Consider the following 17,500-nt stretch of genomic DNA (forward strand, 5'->3'; position numbering starts at 1 on the left):
CTAGTCCTACAGTAAGGTGTTTATAGTGTGGCCCTAGCTAGTCCTACAGTAAGGTGTTTATAGTGTGGCCCTAGCTAGTCATACAGTAAGGTGTTTATAGTGTGGCCCTAGCTAGTCCTACAGTAAGGTGTTTATAGTGTGGCCCTAGCTAGTCATACAGTAAGGTGTTTATAGTGTGGCCCTAGCTAGTCATACAGTAAGGTGTTTATGGTGTTTCAGAAAGCGTCAAGTGAATGTGTGGATTTTATGCAGACTGATCCCACTCCTATATGACAACAAGCGTCACAAAAGTTTACATGTAAGTTCACATTAAGTTCTCCTGATGCAACAACAGTCTCTATAAAATGCTTTTATTCAAGCAAGGTCACAGTAGAGGAACCAGGGGATACCACTCACACAGAACCCAGCCAGGATGAATCTGCATTTCTGTAAACAAACTAAGCTTGATAGACCCCATTAATAACATGACTTATTACAGTATGAATGGGATGATAATGAATGAACTTCAAGGGTAAACTCACACAGTTCTGCCCTATGACAATAGAGTCTGTCTGAGGATTAGAACCACAGGACATTCTCATTACAGGCCCAATGCATCAAACAGTAAGAACAGATCTGGGACCAGGATAGGCCGAATATGAAGAGAACATTAATTACAATGCATCAAACAGTAAGAACAGATCTGGGACCAGGATAGGCTGAATATGAACAGAACATTAATTACAATTCATCATCTCACAATAACAAAAGTACACCAACAGGACAAATAGGGTAAACACGAAGCATAGCCCTGGGGTGTATTCACTAGGAACCAAACCAACCATGAAACATAGCCCTGTGGTGTATTCACTAGGAACCAAACCAACCATGAAACATAGCCCTGGGGTGTATTCACTAGGAACCAAACCAACCATGAAACATAGCCCTGGGGTGTATTCACTAAGAACCAAACCAACCATGAAACATAGCCCTGTGGTGTATTCACTAGGAACCAAACCAACCATGAAACATAGCCCTGGGGTGTATTCACTAGGAACCAAACCAACCATGAAACATAGCCCTGTGGTGTATTCACTAGGAACCAAACCAACCATGAAACATAGCCCTGTGGTGTATTCACTAGGAACCAAACCAACCATGAAACATAGCCCTGTGGTGTATTCACTAGGAACCAAACCAACCATGAAACATAGCCCTGTGGTGTATTCACTAGGAACCAAACCAACCATGAAACATAGCCCTGGGGTGTATTCACTAGGAACCAAACCAACCATGAAACATAGCCCTGGGGTGTATTCACTAGGAACCAAACCAACCATGAAACATAGCCCTGTGGTGTATTCACTAGGAACCAAACCAACCATGAAACATAGCCCTGGGGTGTATTCACTAGGAACCAAACCAACCATGAAACATAGCCCTGGGGTGTATTCACTAGGAACCAAACCAACCATGAAACATAGCCCTGGGGTGTATTCACTAGGAACCAAACCAACCATGAAACATAGCCCTGTGGTGTATTCACTAGGAACCAAACCAACCATGAAACATAGCCCTGGGGTGTATTCACTAGGAACCAAACCAACCATGAAACATAGCCCTGTGGTGTATTCACTAGGAACCAAACCAACCATGAAACATAGCCCTGTGGTGTATTCACTAAGAACCAAACCAACCATGAAACATAGCCCTGGGGTGTATTCACTAGGAACCAAACCAACCATGAAACATAGCCCTGGGGTGTATTCACTAAGAACCAAACCAACCATGAAACATAGCCCTGGGGTGTATTCACTAGGAACCAAACCAACCATGAAACATAGCCCTGGGGTGTATTCACTAGGAACCAAACCAACCAAACGGAAGCCAACAGAAGACTAGACAACAGAACGATACAGGGAGGGCCCTACCTCAAATCAAATGTATTTATAAAGTCCTTCTTACATCAGCTGATGTCACAAAGTGCTGTACAGAAACCCAGCCTAAAACCCCAAACAGCAAGCAATGCAGGTGTAGAAGCACGGTGGCTAGGACAAACTCCCTAGGAAGGTCAGAACCTAGGAAGAACCTAAATCTGTCCAATAGAAACTCTTGTTTCCGTTGCAAAACGTTTTGCAATTGTTTGCAACTGTGTGGGTCTGAATGAATAGGCTGCACCCCAGGTTCCACATGTGTTTGTACTGTCTTGTGACAATGACCATACAGTAGGAGTTGGTTAGACAACACAAATAGATATTCCACCAGACCAACCTCTCACAGTAACAACACCACTCTCACACAACAAATATAATCAATATAGCCTGGTTACAGATCTGACAATACTCACAGGACAAATAGAATCAATATAGCCTGGTTACAAGTCTGACAATACACACAGGACAAATAGAATGAATATAGCCTGGGTACAGATCTGACAATACACACAGGACAAATAGAATCAATATAGCCTGGTTCCAGATCTGACGATACTCACAGGACAAATAGAATCAATATAGCCTGGTTCCAGATCTGACAATACACACAGGACAAATAGAATCAATATAGCCTGGTTCCAGATCTGACAATACTCACAGGACAAATAGAATGAATATAGCCTGGTTACAGATCTGACAATACACACAGGACAAATAGAATGAATATAGCCTGGTTACAGATCTGACAATACACACAGGACAAATAGAATGAATATAGCCTGGTTCCAGATCTGACAATGACCATAGGAGTTGGTTAGACAGCACAAACAGATCTACTACATGGCTAGGACAAATTATAGTGCATCATCTCCCAGTAACACCGACAGTAACCAACAAGACAAGTAGCCCACAGTAAAAAAAAAAATTACCAACAAGTCAAGTAGCCCACAGTAAAAAATTGTTTAACCAACAGGACAAGTAGCCACAGTAAAACAATGTAACCAACAAGTCAAGTAGCCACAGTAAAACAATGTAACCAACAAGTCAAGTAGCCCACAGTAAAACAATGTAACCAACAGGACAAGTAGACCACAGTAAAACAATGTAACCAACAAGTCAAGTAGCCCACAGTAAAACAATGTAACCAACAGGACAAGTAGCCCACAGTAAAACAATGTAACCAACAGGACAAGTAGCCCACAGTAAAACAATGTAACCAACAGGACAAGTAGACCACAGTAAAACAATGTAACCAACAGGACAAGTAGCCCACAGTAAAACAATGTAACCAACAGGACAAGTAGCCCACAGTAAAAATATTTTAACCAACTGGTCAAGTAGCCCACAGTAAAACAATGTAACCAACAGGACAAGTAGCCCACAGTAAAAATATTTTAACCAACTGGTCAAGTAGCCCACAGTAAATATAGTTTAACCAACAGGACAAGTAGCCCACAGTAAAACAATGTAACCAACAAGTCAAGGAGCCCACAGTAAAACAATGTAACCAACAGGACTGTCACGTTCCTGACCTGTTTTCTGTTGTTTTTGTATGTGTTTAGTTGGTCAGGGCGTGAGTTGGGGTGGGCATTCTATGTTATGTGTTTCTATGTTGGGTTAAATGTGTTGCCTGATATGGTTCTCAATTAGAGGCAGGTGTTTGACGTTTCCTCTGATTGAGAACCATATTAAGGTAGGCTGTTCTCACTGTTTGTTTGTGGGTGATTGTTCCTGTGTCTGTGACTACCACACGGGACTGTTTCGTTTGTTCGTTCGTTTGGCTAGTCTTTCCTGTTCGTGCGTTCTTCGTGTCTATGTAAGTTCTCAAGTTCAGGTCTGTCTACGTCGTTTTGTTGTTTTGTATTCATTTCAAGTGTATTTCGTGTCAGTGTTCGTCTTGTTCAATAAATTCTTTATGTCTGCATACCTCGCTGCGTGTTGGTCCGATCCATGCTCCTCCTCATCCGAGGAGGAGGAATATGACGAACGTTACAGAATCACCCACCAACAAAGGATCAAGCAGCGGGGTAACGGGCAGCAGCAGCAGCAGCGGGACCACTTGGGAGGAAATAGACAGGTGGTCGGTTGACCCAGGGAGAGTCCCGGAGCCCGCCTGGGATTCGATGGAGCAATGTGCAGAGGGATACCGGCGAATGAGGTTAGCACGACGACGCGGTAAGAAGCCCGTGAAGAAACCCAAAAAATGTATTGGGGGGGGGGGCTAAAGGGTAGTGTGGCGAAGGCAGGTAGGAAACCTGCGCCCACCTTCCATGCTTACCGTGGAGAGCGGGAGTACGGGCAGACACCGTGTTATGCGGAAGAGCGCACGGTGTCTCCTGTACGTGTGCATAGCCCGGTGCGGGTTATTCCACCTCCCCGCACTGGCCGGGCTAGATTGAGCATTGAGCCAAGTGCCATGAAGCCGGCTCTACATATCTGGCCTCCAGTACGTCTCCTTGGGCCGGTGTACATGGCACCAGCCTTACGCATGGTGTCCCCGGTTCGCCTACACAGCCCAGTGCGGGTTATTCCACCTCCCCGCACTGGACGGGCTACGGGGAGCATTCAACCAGGTAAGGTTGGGCAGGCTCGGTGCTCAAGGAAGCCAGTACGCCTGCACGGTCCGGTATATCCGGCGCCACCTTCCCGCCCCAGCCCAGTACCACCAGTGCCTACACCACGCACCAGGCTTCCAGTGCGTCTCCAGAGCCCTGTTCCTCCTCCACGCACTCTCCCTATGGTGCGTGTCTCCAGCCCAGTGCCTCCAGTTCCGGCACCACGCACCAAGCCTCCTGTGCGTCTCCAGAGCCCTGTACGCACTGATCCTTCTCCCCGCACTCGCCCTGAGGTGCGTGCCCTCAGCCCGGTACCACCAGTTCCGGTACCACGCACCAGGCCTATAGTGCGCTTTGAGAAACCAGTGTGCCCTGTTCCTGCTCCCTGCACTAGCCTTGAGGTGCGTGTCTCCAGTCCGGTACCACCAGTTCCGGCACCACGCACCAGGCCTACTGTGCACCTCAGCAGGTCAGAGTCGGCCGTCTGCCCAACGCCGCCTGCACTGCTCGTCTGCCCAGCGCCGTCTGAGCTGCCTGCCTGCCCAGCGCCGTCTGAGCCATCCGTCTGCCCAGCGCCATCTGAGCCATCCGTCTGCCCAGCGCCATCTGAGCCATCCGTCTGCCCAGCGCCATCTGAGCCATCCGTCTGCCCCGAGCCATTAGAGCCATCCGTCTGCCCCGAGCCATTAGAGCCATCCGTCTGCCCCGAGCCATTAGAGCCGCCCGTCTGTCCCGAGCCGTCAGAGCCGTTCGTCAGTCAGGAGCCGCTAGAGCCGTCCGTCAGTCAGGAGCCGCCAGAGCCGCCAGCCAGTCAGGGGCTGCCAGAGCCGCCAGCCAGTCAGGAGCTGCCAGAGCCGCCAGCCAGTCAGGAGCTGCCAGAGCCGCCAGCCAGTCATGAGCCACCAGCCAGTCATGAGCTGCCCTTCAGTCATGAGCTGCCCTTCAGTCATGAGCTGCCCTCCAGTCATGAGCTGCCCTCCAGTCATGAGCTGCCCTCCAGTCATGAGCTGCCCTCCAGTCATGAGCTGCCCCTCTGTCCTGAGCTACCCCTCTGTCCTGAGCTACCCCTCTGTCCTGAGCTACCTCTCTGTCCTGAGCTACCTCTCTGTCCTGAGCTACCTCTCTGTCCTGGGTTACCTCTCTATCCTGAGCTACCTCTCTGTCCTGAGTTGTCTATATTTAGGAGGGGCCTTGGTGAAGGTTCCTGGACCATGGTCGGGGGCGAGGGTCGCCACTCAAGGGACGCTAAGGAGGGGGACAAAGACAATGGTGGAGTGGTGTCCTCGTCCTGCGCCGGAGCCGCCACCGCGGACAGATGCCCACCCAGACCCTCCCCTTGAGTTTTAGGGGTGCGCCCGGAGTTCGCACCTTGAGGGGGGGGTTCTGTCACGTTCCTGACCTGTTTTCTGTTGTTTTTGTATGTGTTTAGTTGGTCAGGGCGTGAGTTGGGGTGGGCATTCTATGTTATGTGTTTCTATGTTGGGTTAAATGTGTTGCCTGATATGGTTCTCAATTAGAGGCAGGTGTTTGACGTTTCCTCTGATTGAGAACCATATTAAGGTAGGCTGTTCTCACTGTTTGTTTGTGGGTGATTGTTCCTGTGTCTGTGACTACCACACGGGACTGTTTCGTTTGTTCGTTCGTTTGGCTAGTCTTTCCTGTTCATGCGTTCTTCGTGTCTATGTAAGTTCTCAAGTTCAGGTCTGTCTACGTCGTTTTGTTGTTTTGTATTCATTTCAAGTGTATTTCGTGTCAGTGTTCGTCTTGTTCAATAAATTCTTTATGTCTGCATACCTCGCTGCGTGTTGGTCCGATCCATGCTCCTCCTCATCCGAGGAGGAGGAATATGACGAACGTTACAAGGACAAGTAGCCCACAGTAAAACAATGTAACCAACACGTCAAGTAGCCCACAGTAAAACAATGTAACCAACAAGTCAAGTAGCCCACAGTAAAACAATGTAACCAACACGTCAAGTAGCCCACAGTAAAACAATGTAACCAACAAGTCAAGTAGCCCACAGTAAAACAATGTAACCAACAAGTCAAGTAGCCCACAGTAAAACAATGTAACCAACACGTCAAGTAGCCCACAGTAAAACAATGTAACCAACAAGTCAAGTAGCCCACAGTAAAACAATGTAACCAACACGTCAAGTAGCCCACAGTAAAACAATGTAACCAACACGTCAAGTAGCCCACAGTAAAACAATGTAACCAACAAGTCAAGTAGCCCACAGTAAAACAATGTAACCAACAGGACAAGGAGCCCACAGTAAAACAATGTAACCAACTGGTCAAGTAGCCCACAGTAAAAATATTTTAACCAACTGGTCAAGTAGCCCACAGTAAATATAGTTTAACCAACAGGACAAGTAGCCCACAGTAAAAATAGTTTTACCAACAGGACATGTAGCCCACAGTAAAACAATGTAACCAACAAGTCAAGGAGCCCACAGTAAACCAATGTAACCAACAGGACAAGTAGCCCACAGTAAACCAATGTAACCAACAGGACAAGTAGACCACAGTAAAACAATGTAACCAACAGGACAAGTAGACCACAGTAAAAAAATGTAACCAACAAGTCAAGGAGCCCACAGTAAAACAATGTAACCAACAAGTCAAGTAGCCCACAGTAAACCAATGTAACCAACAGGACAAGTAGCCCACAGTAAACCAATGTAACCAACAGGACAAGTAGCCCACAGTAAAACAATGTAACCAACAGGACAAGTAGCCCACAGTAAACCAATGTAACCAACAGGACAAGTAGCCCACAGTAAACCAATGTAACCAACAGGACAAGTAGACCACAGTAAAACAATGTAACCAACAGGACAAGTAGACCACAGTAAAACAATGTAACCAACAGGACAAGTAGACCACAGTAAACCAATGTAACCAACAGGACAAGTAGCCCACAGTAAAACAATGTAACCAACAGGACAAGTAGACCACAGTAAAACAATGTAACCAACAGGACAAGTAGCCCACAGTAAAACAATGTAACCAACACGTCAAGTAGCCCACAGTAAAACAATGTAACCAACAGGACAAGTAGCCCACAGTAAACCAATGTAACCAACAGGACACGTAGCCCACAGTAAAACAATGTAACCAACAGGACAAGTAGCCCACAGTAAAACAATGTAAGCAACAAGTCAAGTAGCCCACAGTAAAACAATGTAACCAACAAGTCAAGTAGCCCACAGTAAAACAATGTAACCAACAAGTCAAGTAGACCACAGTAAACCAATGTAATCAACAGGACAAGTAGCCCACAGTAAACCAATGTAACCAACAGGACAAGTAGCCCACAGTAAAACAATGTAACCAACAGGACAAGGAGCCCACAGTAAAACAATGTAACCAACAGGACAAGTAGCCCACAGTAAAACAATGTAACCAACAAGTCAAGTAGCCCACAGTAAAACAATGTAACCAACAAGTCAAGTAGCCCACAGTAAAACAATGTAACCAACAGGACAAGTAGCCCACAGTAAAACAATGTAACCAACAAGTCAAGTAGCCCGCAGTAAAACAATGTAACCAACACGTCAAGTAGCCCACAGTAAAACAATGTAACCAACACGTCAAGTAGCCCACAGTAAAACAATGTAACCAACAGGACAAGTAGCCCACAGTAAAACAATGTAACCAACAAGTCAAGTAGCCCACAGTAAAACAATGTAACCAACAAGTCAAGTAGCCCACAGTAAAACAATGTAACCAACAAGTCAAGGAGCCCACAGTAAAACAATGTAACCAACAAGTCAAGTAGCCCACAGTAAAACAATGTAACCAACAAGTCAAGTAGCCCACAGTAAAACAATGTAACCAACAAGTCAAGGAGCCCACAGTAAAACAATGTAACCAACAAGTCAAGGAGCCCACAGTAAACCAATGTAACCAACAGGACAAGTAGCCCACAGTAAAACAATGTAACCAACACGTCAAGTAGCCCACAGTAAAACAATGTAACCAACAGGACAAGTAGCCCACAGTAAAACAATGTAACCAACACGTCAAGTAGCCCACAGTAAAACAATGTGACATAACCAGAAGGTGTTGAATCATCTGAGGGGGGGTTGGGTGAGTCAGTCAGTTAGTCAGTCAGGGTCTATGTATCTATGCAGACTAAAGAAACACACACACACCAAGTCAGTCAGGATCTGTGTTGTCTCCAGTCAGAACAGACTACCTGAGCGTACATGACAGCATCCAACCAGAACAGACTCAGTATACATGACAGTATCCAACCAGAACAGACTCAGTATACATGACAGTATCCAACCAGAACAGACTCAGTATACATGACAGTATCCAACCAGAACAGACTCAGTATACATGACAGCATCCAACCAGAACAGACTCAGTATACATGACAGCATCCAACCAGAACAGACTCAGTATACATGACAGCATCCAACCAGAACAGAGTCAGTATACATGACAGCATCCAACCAGAACAGACTCAGTATACATGACAGCATCCAACCAGAACAGACTCAGTATACATGACAGCATCCAACCAGAACAGACTCAGTATACATGACAGCATCCAACCAGAACAGACTCAGTATACATGACAGCATCCAACCAGAACAGACTCAGTATACATGACAGCATCCAACCAGAACAGACTCAGTATACATGACAGCATCCAACCAGAACAGACTCAGTATACATGACAGCATCCAACCAGAACAGACTCAGTATACATGACAGTCTATATATAGGCTATATACTGTATCTCCATCTCCTCAAATATTTACATATTGATGTAAACCTGAAACAACATTTCCAAGACAGGAGACAGGAGACAGGAGACAGCAGACAGCAGACAGCAGACAGCAGACAGCAGACAGCAGACAGCAGACAGCAGACAGGAGACAGGAGACAGGAGACAGGAGACAGGAGACAGGAGACAGGAGACAGGAGACAGGAGACAGCAGACAGGAGACAGGAGACAGGAGACAGGAGACAGGAGCACCACAATGTCTGGAAGCTGTCAGACATTACACGTGTGGTCACACAGTACACACGTGTGGTTATACAGTATACACGTGTGGTTATACAGTATACACGTGTGGTCACACAGTACACACGTGTGGTTATACAGTATACACGTGTGGTCATACAGTATACACATGTGGTCACACAGTACACACGTGTGGTTATACAGTATACACGTGTGGTTATACAGTATACACGTGTGGTTATACAGTATACACGTGTGGTCACACAGTACACACGTGTGGTTATACAGTATACACGTGTGGTCATACAGTATACACATGTGGTCACACAGTACACACGTGTGGTTATACAGTATACACGTGTGGTTATACAGTATACACGTGTGGTCACACAGTACACACGTGTGGTTATACAGTATACACGTGTGGTCATACAGTATACACGTGTGGTCACACAGTACACACGTGTGGTTATACAGTATACACGTGTGGTCATACAGTATACACGTGTGGTCACACAGTACACACGTGTGGTTATACAGTATACACGTGTGGTCATACAGTATACACGTGTGGTCACACAGTACACACGTGTGGTTATACTGTATACACGTGTGGTCATACAGTATACACGTGTGGTTATACAGTATACACGTGTGGTTATACAGTATACACGTGTGGTCATACAGTATACACGTGTGGTCATACAGTATACACGTGTGGTTATACAGTATACACGTGTGGTTATACAGTATACACGTGTGGTTATACAGTATACACGTGTGGTCATACAGTATACACGTGTGGTTATATAGTATACACGTGTGGTTATACAGTATACACGTGTGGTCATACAGTATACACGTGTGGTCATACAGTATACACGTGTGGTCATACAGTATACACGTGGTCATACAGTATACACATGTGGCCATACAGTATACACATGTGGTCATACAGTATACACGTGTGGTTATACTGTATACACGTGTGGTCATACAGTATACACGTGTGGTTATACTGTATACACGTGTGGTCATACAGTATACACGTGTGGTCATACAGTATACACGTGTAACAGCCAAAACAGCAATGCACGACTGATCTAAGTACATGTCGACTGTCGCTTGACTTTCAGTATGGTGCAGACAGAGACAGAAAATCCAAGTAGCACTCAACCAATATGTTCCTCGTGCAACCTTCCAACATAGGTCACTTAGAAAATAAAAACATGCATGTTTATAAATGTCTTCGTATAAAAAGATGCAGCACTATAAAGAGACACAACAAAAACTACCGTTACACAACTATCTGCCCAGTAAAATCCACAACTAACTATCTGCCCAGTAAGATCCACAACTAACTATCTGCCCAGTAAGATCCACAACTAACTATCTGCCCAGTAAGATCCACAACTAACTATCTGCCAGTAAGATCCACAACTAACTATCTGCCCAGTAAGATCCACAACTAACTATCTGCCCAGTAAGATCCACAACTAACTATCTGCCCAGTAAGATCCACAACTAACTATCTGCCCAGTAAGATCCACAACTAACTATGTGCCCAGTAAGATCCACAACTAACTATCTGCCCAGTAAGATCCACAACTAACTATCTGCCCAGTAAGATCCACAACTAACTATCTGCCCAGTAAGATCCACAACTAACTATCTGCCCAGTAAGATCCACAACTAACTATCTGCCCAGTAAGATCCACAACTAACTATCTGCCCAGTAAGATCCACAACTAACTATCTGCCCAGTAAGATCCACAACCATATATCTGCCCAGTAAGATCCACAACTAACTATCTGCCCAGTAAGATCCACAACCATATATCTGCCCAGTAAGATCCACAACTATCTGCCAAGTAAGATATAAAACTAACTATCTGCCCAGTAAGATCCACAACTAACTATGTGCCCAGTAAGATACACAACTAACTATCTGCCAAGTAAGATATAAAACTAACTATCTGCCCAGTAAGATACACAACTAACCATATGTCAAGTAAGATACATAACTATCTGCCCAGTAAGATGGAGAACTAACTATCTGCCCAGTAAGATGGAAAACGAACTATCTGCCCAGTAAGATGGAGAACTAACTATCTGCCCAGTAAGATACACAACTAACCATATGTCAAGTAAGATACATAACTATCTGCCAAGTAAGATGGAGAACTAACTATCTGCCCAGTAAGATGGAGAACTAACTATCTGCCCAGTAAGATACACAACTAACCATATGTCAAGTAAGATACATAACTATCTGCCAAGTAAGATGGAGAACTAACTATCTGCCCAGTAAGATGGAGAACTAACTATCTGCCCAGTAAGATACACAACTAACCATATGTCAAGTAAGATACATAAATATCTGCCCAGTAAGATGGAGAACTAACTATCTGCCCAGTAAGATGGAGAACTAACTATCTGCCAAGTAAGATATAAAACTAACTATCTGCCCAGTAAGATACACAACCAACTATTTGCCAAGTAAGATGGAAAACTAACTATCTGCCCAGTAAGATCCACAACTAACTATCTGCCCAGTAAGATCCACAACTAACTAACTGCCAAGTACGATATAAAACTAACTATCTGCCCAGTAAGATACACAACTAACTATCTGCCAAGTAAGATATAAAACGAACTATCTGCCCAGTAAGATCCACAACTAACTATCTGCCCAGTAAGATGGAGAACTAACTATCTGCCCAGTAAGATGGAAAACTAACTATCTGCCCAGTAAGATCCACAACTAACTATCTGCCAAGTAAGATCCACAACTAACTATCTCTGAAGTACGAAACACAACTAACTATCTCTGAAGTAAGAAACACAACTAACTATCTCTGAAGTAAGAAACACAACTAACTATCTGCCCAGTAAGATCCACAACTAACTATCTGCCCAGTAAGATCCACAACTAACTATCTGCCCAGTAAGATACACAACTAACTATCTGCCCAGTAAGATACACAACTAACTATCTGCCCAGTAAGATCCACAACTAACTATCTCTGAAGTAAGAAACACAACTAACTATCTCTGAATTAAGAAACACAACTATCTGCCCAGTAAGATCCACAACTAACTATCTGCCCAGTAAGATACACAACTAACTATCTGCCCAGTAAGATCCACAACTAACTATCTCTGAAGTAAGAAACACAACTAACTATCTGCCCAGTAAGATCCACAACTAACTATCTGCCCAGTAAGATACACAACTAACTATCTCTGAAGTAAGAAACACAACTAACTATCTCTGAAGTAAGAAACACAACTAACTATCTCTGAAGTAAGAAACACAACAAAACACCACAACTACAAGTCAGAGAGGCTTTTCCCTCTCACCTGAGTAACCAAGTCATCACAACTGCTATCTCCTAGAACTCTGCACAAATACAAGGGCAAGCGGGCAGCACTGCACAGAAGCATTAGGTTTATGCTTGCTGTATGTGGATTGGACTTCTACAGGGCCGATTATCATTATCATGACTCTGGGCATCATGCACGAACGGCACATTATGAGCCAGACAGGCAGCATATAACAGCAATTACATACCACACATTAAAGAACAATGACTCCCACACATTAAAGAACAATGAATCCCACACATTAAAGAACAATGCATCCCACACATTAAAGAACAATGACTCCCACACATTAAAGAACAATGACTCCCACACATTAAAGAACAATGACTCCCACACATTAAAGAACAATGACTCCCACACATTAAAGAACAATGACTCCCACACATTAAAGAACAATGACTCCCACACATTAAAGAACAATGACTCCCACACATTAAAGAACAATGACTCCCACACACTAAAGAACAATGCCTCCCACACATTAAAGAACAATGACTGCAACACATTTTTGAGCCAAGGCCAACCTTTCATATGTTCCCTATTTTGCTGTGACCCTCCAGTCTAGGTCAACAAAACAATACGTCTGACCTCTACACAGTCCAGTCCTATGCTGTGACCTGGTAGGAACGGGCTGTGTGTGTCCCGACAGTGGGCCCCGACCCACCGATTGAGAACCGCCGGTTTAGAGTTACCATGCATCGTCACCTTGGTAACAGCAGTGTTGAAGGTCTTATAAAACAGTCAAGACAAACATCAACACGAGAGCCATACACACACACACACACACACACACACACACACACACACACACACAGACTCCTATCATGCACCTATCTTTCCCATACACACCTGAACGTTCTCAGTCAGTCTACCTGCGTCACTACCTACCTGTTATATCCTGTTATAACATAACACCTACCTGTTATATCCTGTTATAACATAACACCTACCTGTTATATCCTGTTACAACATAACACCTAACTGTTATATCCTGTTACAACATAACACCTAACTGTTATATCCTGTTACAACATAACACCTAACTGTTATATCCTGTTATAACATAACACCTACCTGTTATATTCTGTTACAACATAACACCTACCTGTTATATCCTGTTACAACATAACACCTACCTGTTATATCCTGTTATAACATAACACCTAACTGTTATATCCTGTTACAACATAACACCTACCTGTTATATCCTGTTATAACATAACACCTACCTGTTATATCCTGTTATAACATAACACCTACCTGTTATATCCTGTTATAACATAACACCTACCTGTTATATTCTGTTACAACATAACACCTACCTGTTATATCCTGTTATAACATAACACCTACCTGTTATATCCTGTTATAACATAACACCTACCTGTTATATCCTGTTACAACATAACACCTACCTGTTATATCCTGTTACATAACACCTACCTGTTATATCCTGTTACAACATAACACCTACCTGGTTCTGTTCTGACAGGTACTGGTCATTACTACATAACACCTACCTGGTTCTGTTCTGACAGGTACTGGTCATTACAACATAACACCTACCTGGTTCTGTTCTGACAGGTACTGGTCATTACAACATAACACCTACCTGGTTCTGTTCTGACAGGTACTGGTCATTATAACATAACACCTACCTGGTTCTGTTCTGACAGGTACTGGTCATTACAACATAACACCTACCTGGTTCTGTTCTGACAGGTACTGGTCATTATAACATAACACCTACCTGGTTCTGTTCTGACAGGTACTGGTCATTACTACATAACACCTACCTGGTTCTGTTCTGACAGGTACTGGTCATTACAACATAACACCTACCTGGTTCTGTTCTGACAGGTACTGGTCATTACTACATAACACCTACCTGGTTCTGTTCTGACAGGTACTGGTCATTACAACATAACACCTACCTGGTTCTGTTCTGACAGGTACTGGTCATTACTACATAACACCTACCTGGTTCTGTTCTGACAGGTACTGGTCATTACAACATAACACCTACCTGGTTCTGTTCTGACAGGTACTGGTCATTACTACATAACACCTACCTGGTTCTGTTCTGACAGGTACTGGTCATTACAACATAACACCTACCTGGTTCTGTTCTGACAGGTACTGGTCATTACAACATAACACCTACCTGGTTCTGTTCTGACAGGTACTGGTCATTACAACATAACACCTACCTGGTTCTGTTCTGACAGGTACTGGTCATTACTACATAACACCTACCGTCTACTGTTCTGACAGGTACTGGTCATCCTCACGGGGAACATTCTCAGGTCAAGTTCCCGGGTATGTGGATTAAACTCTTTCACTCCGGTCATGTACATTATAAAGTAATCCCAGAGTTCAGGTAAGGTGACGGAGGACATGGCTGATGGAGTACGAGTGGTGCTGTGGCCGCACGGGGAGGGAGTGAACGCTCCTGAGGGAGGGAGTGTTTGTGTGAGAGAGAGAGAGGGATCGAAGGAGAGAAATAGGGAAACAGAGTTAGAGAGAGGGAGGGAGAGGGAGAGAACAGTCAACAAAGAGAGATTGAGAGGTAGACATATAGACAGACAGAGAGACAGAGAGAGAGAGAGACAGAGAGAGAGACAGATAGAACAGACAGAGTCATCCAGGGGACAGCAGTGTGTGTGTGTGTTAGGCTGCTATAGTACCTCCCACGGCTGGTCCTGTGTTTATTAAGTGGTCCTTGCCTACCCTGTCCTACTGTCAACCCTGTCCTACTGTCAACCCTGTCCTGTCTTGTCAGCTCCTAAATTTAGCTGCAAGTCACCAGGCAGAGAGAGTGACTCCTCCCCTGGCAGGGCAGGCAACACAACGCACCCTGCTCTCTACCTCTACACCCTCCCCCTCCCCCTCCCCCTCTCTCTCCCTCTCTCTCTACAACTCTTCCATTATCTCCCATTCCCTATCTCTTTCTTTCTACTCTACCTCTATTTCTCTCTCTCCATCTCTCCAAACAAACACTGTGCACAAACACATCCATGTGCCATCGCGTCCGCCTCGAGGTTACTAACTGTACATTTGAAGGGTTGCTCAAACGCTCACATGTTGCACAAATACAAAAACATGTCATCTAGTTAATCTGGAGTCACAGTATAGGCTACATTACCAAGACACATATGTACACCAAGAGAAAGCCTTACCCGCGCTGCGCCATGGAGATGCGTGATGGGTAGCAGGGGTTCTCACAGCAGTGCCAGAGACACGTTATATAACTATCTATTGTAGCCTGAATATGGGTCGGATTTGTTCAGCAATAGTGTGACTCGCATCCCAATGGTTAGTATCCTCATGGGCTTCCGTTGATAAATCTGGATATAGGACAGCCCGATTATGCGCAATTGCTGTCCACATTTCATTAGGTTTACTGAATCCTCGAAAATGTAATTGGAAAGAAATAGAAGCGGCATTCATAATAAAGAATGAAACTCCATATTAAGCCAACTGTAACAACGTTGTATAATGTATATCTTTCATGTGTAGCACCTGATGTCTGCACCGTTATAAATCAGTGCCGGGATACAAACCCGCTGACGCACGCAACTCTCCAACTGTATGTGGCTCAAAACAAGAGTGGGAAGGAAGCACACTGAGCAGCAAGACTCCCGTGAAAACATTGAAAACAGGTATGTTTAATAATCCCATAACAGTTTCTCAAAGTATCAACACATGCGTGATATCGGTCACGAATAGTCCCAATCCAAACCAGCCAGAGAACAAGGCTCGAGCCAGACCATGCCCAAAGCGCATGATGACATAGCAAAAGTAAGGAGCTTAAGTAGGTGACAGACAAGCTTATGTTTTTGAACTTCTTCATAAAGTGACACGTGATGAACACACCACTCTGTGGTCATCTCTCGACCAGTCCTCTCTTACCAATAGATAAGCGAGAGTCCATCAAAACGCTCAAACTCTCGTCCTCGTCCTCCTTTCGGCATAACAACAGTAGACTAGTAGCCTAAGTGACAGACAAGCTAATGTTTTTTTTAACTTCATCAACCCTAGTAGCCATATATAGGGCGCGGCGTCCTATAGGGCTACCTCAACCCAAACGTGACACATGATGGTGTCACAACACAAACTCTGGTGTTGTCATCTGTCTCCAGTTCTCCCTTACCAGTAAATTAGCGAGAGTCCATCAAAACGCTCGAGTTCTCGTCCTCCTCCTTTCGAAAAGGGCATAGCATCCAAATAATTAGCTCCCGTGACTGCTGGCTCAGTTGGTTTTTTTCCCCCACCACAACAACGATCCCCGGGCCCCGCGGGATAACTTTAACGCTTCACTCTGTCCATCAGTTGACGCGTCGACGTGCTGCGCTGTTCCTTCGCTGAGTGTGGAGATGCGTCAGCATTCATTCCGCTTCAAATCAATGATAGCGAGATTGCTGCCTGGCTGCAACAGTAGCAAGCTGAGGGCGGGAAACTCAGCTCAACTAGCGCATTTTTTATATCTGGAGGACACGTGGAGGTTTTATGTTGAGCAAACCCTTCTGTTCAACCATATCTGGATATTTTCATTGGCCCCGAACACAATCTTTATTACTTTTTATTGCTTTCTTTCTTATAATAACAGCCGCGTCTGTTCGTTCTCATGGGAGAGCGTGTTTTCAGTCTCATACAACAGAT

This window comes from Salvelinus namaycush, unplaced genomic scaffold (assembly GCF_016432855.1).
Source record: "Salvelinus namaycush isolate Seneca unplaced genomic scaffold, SaNama_1.0 Scaffold161, whole genome shotgun sequence".
Lineage (NCBI taxonomy): Eukaryota > Metazoa > Chordata > Actinopteri > Salmoniformes > Salmonidae > Salvelinus > Salvelinus namaycush.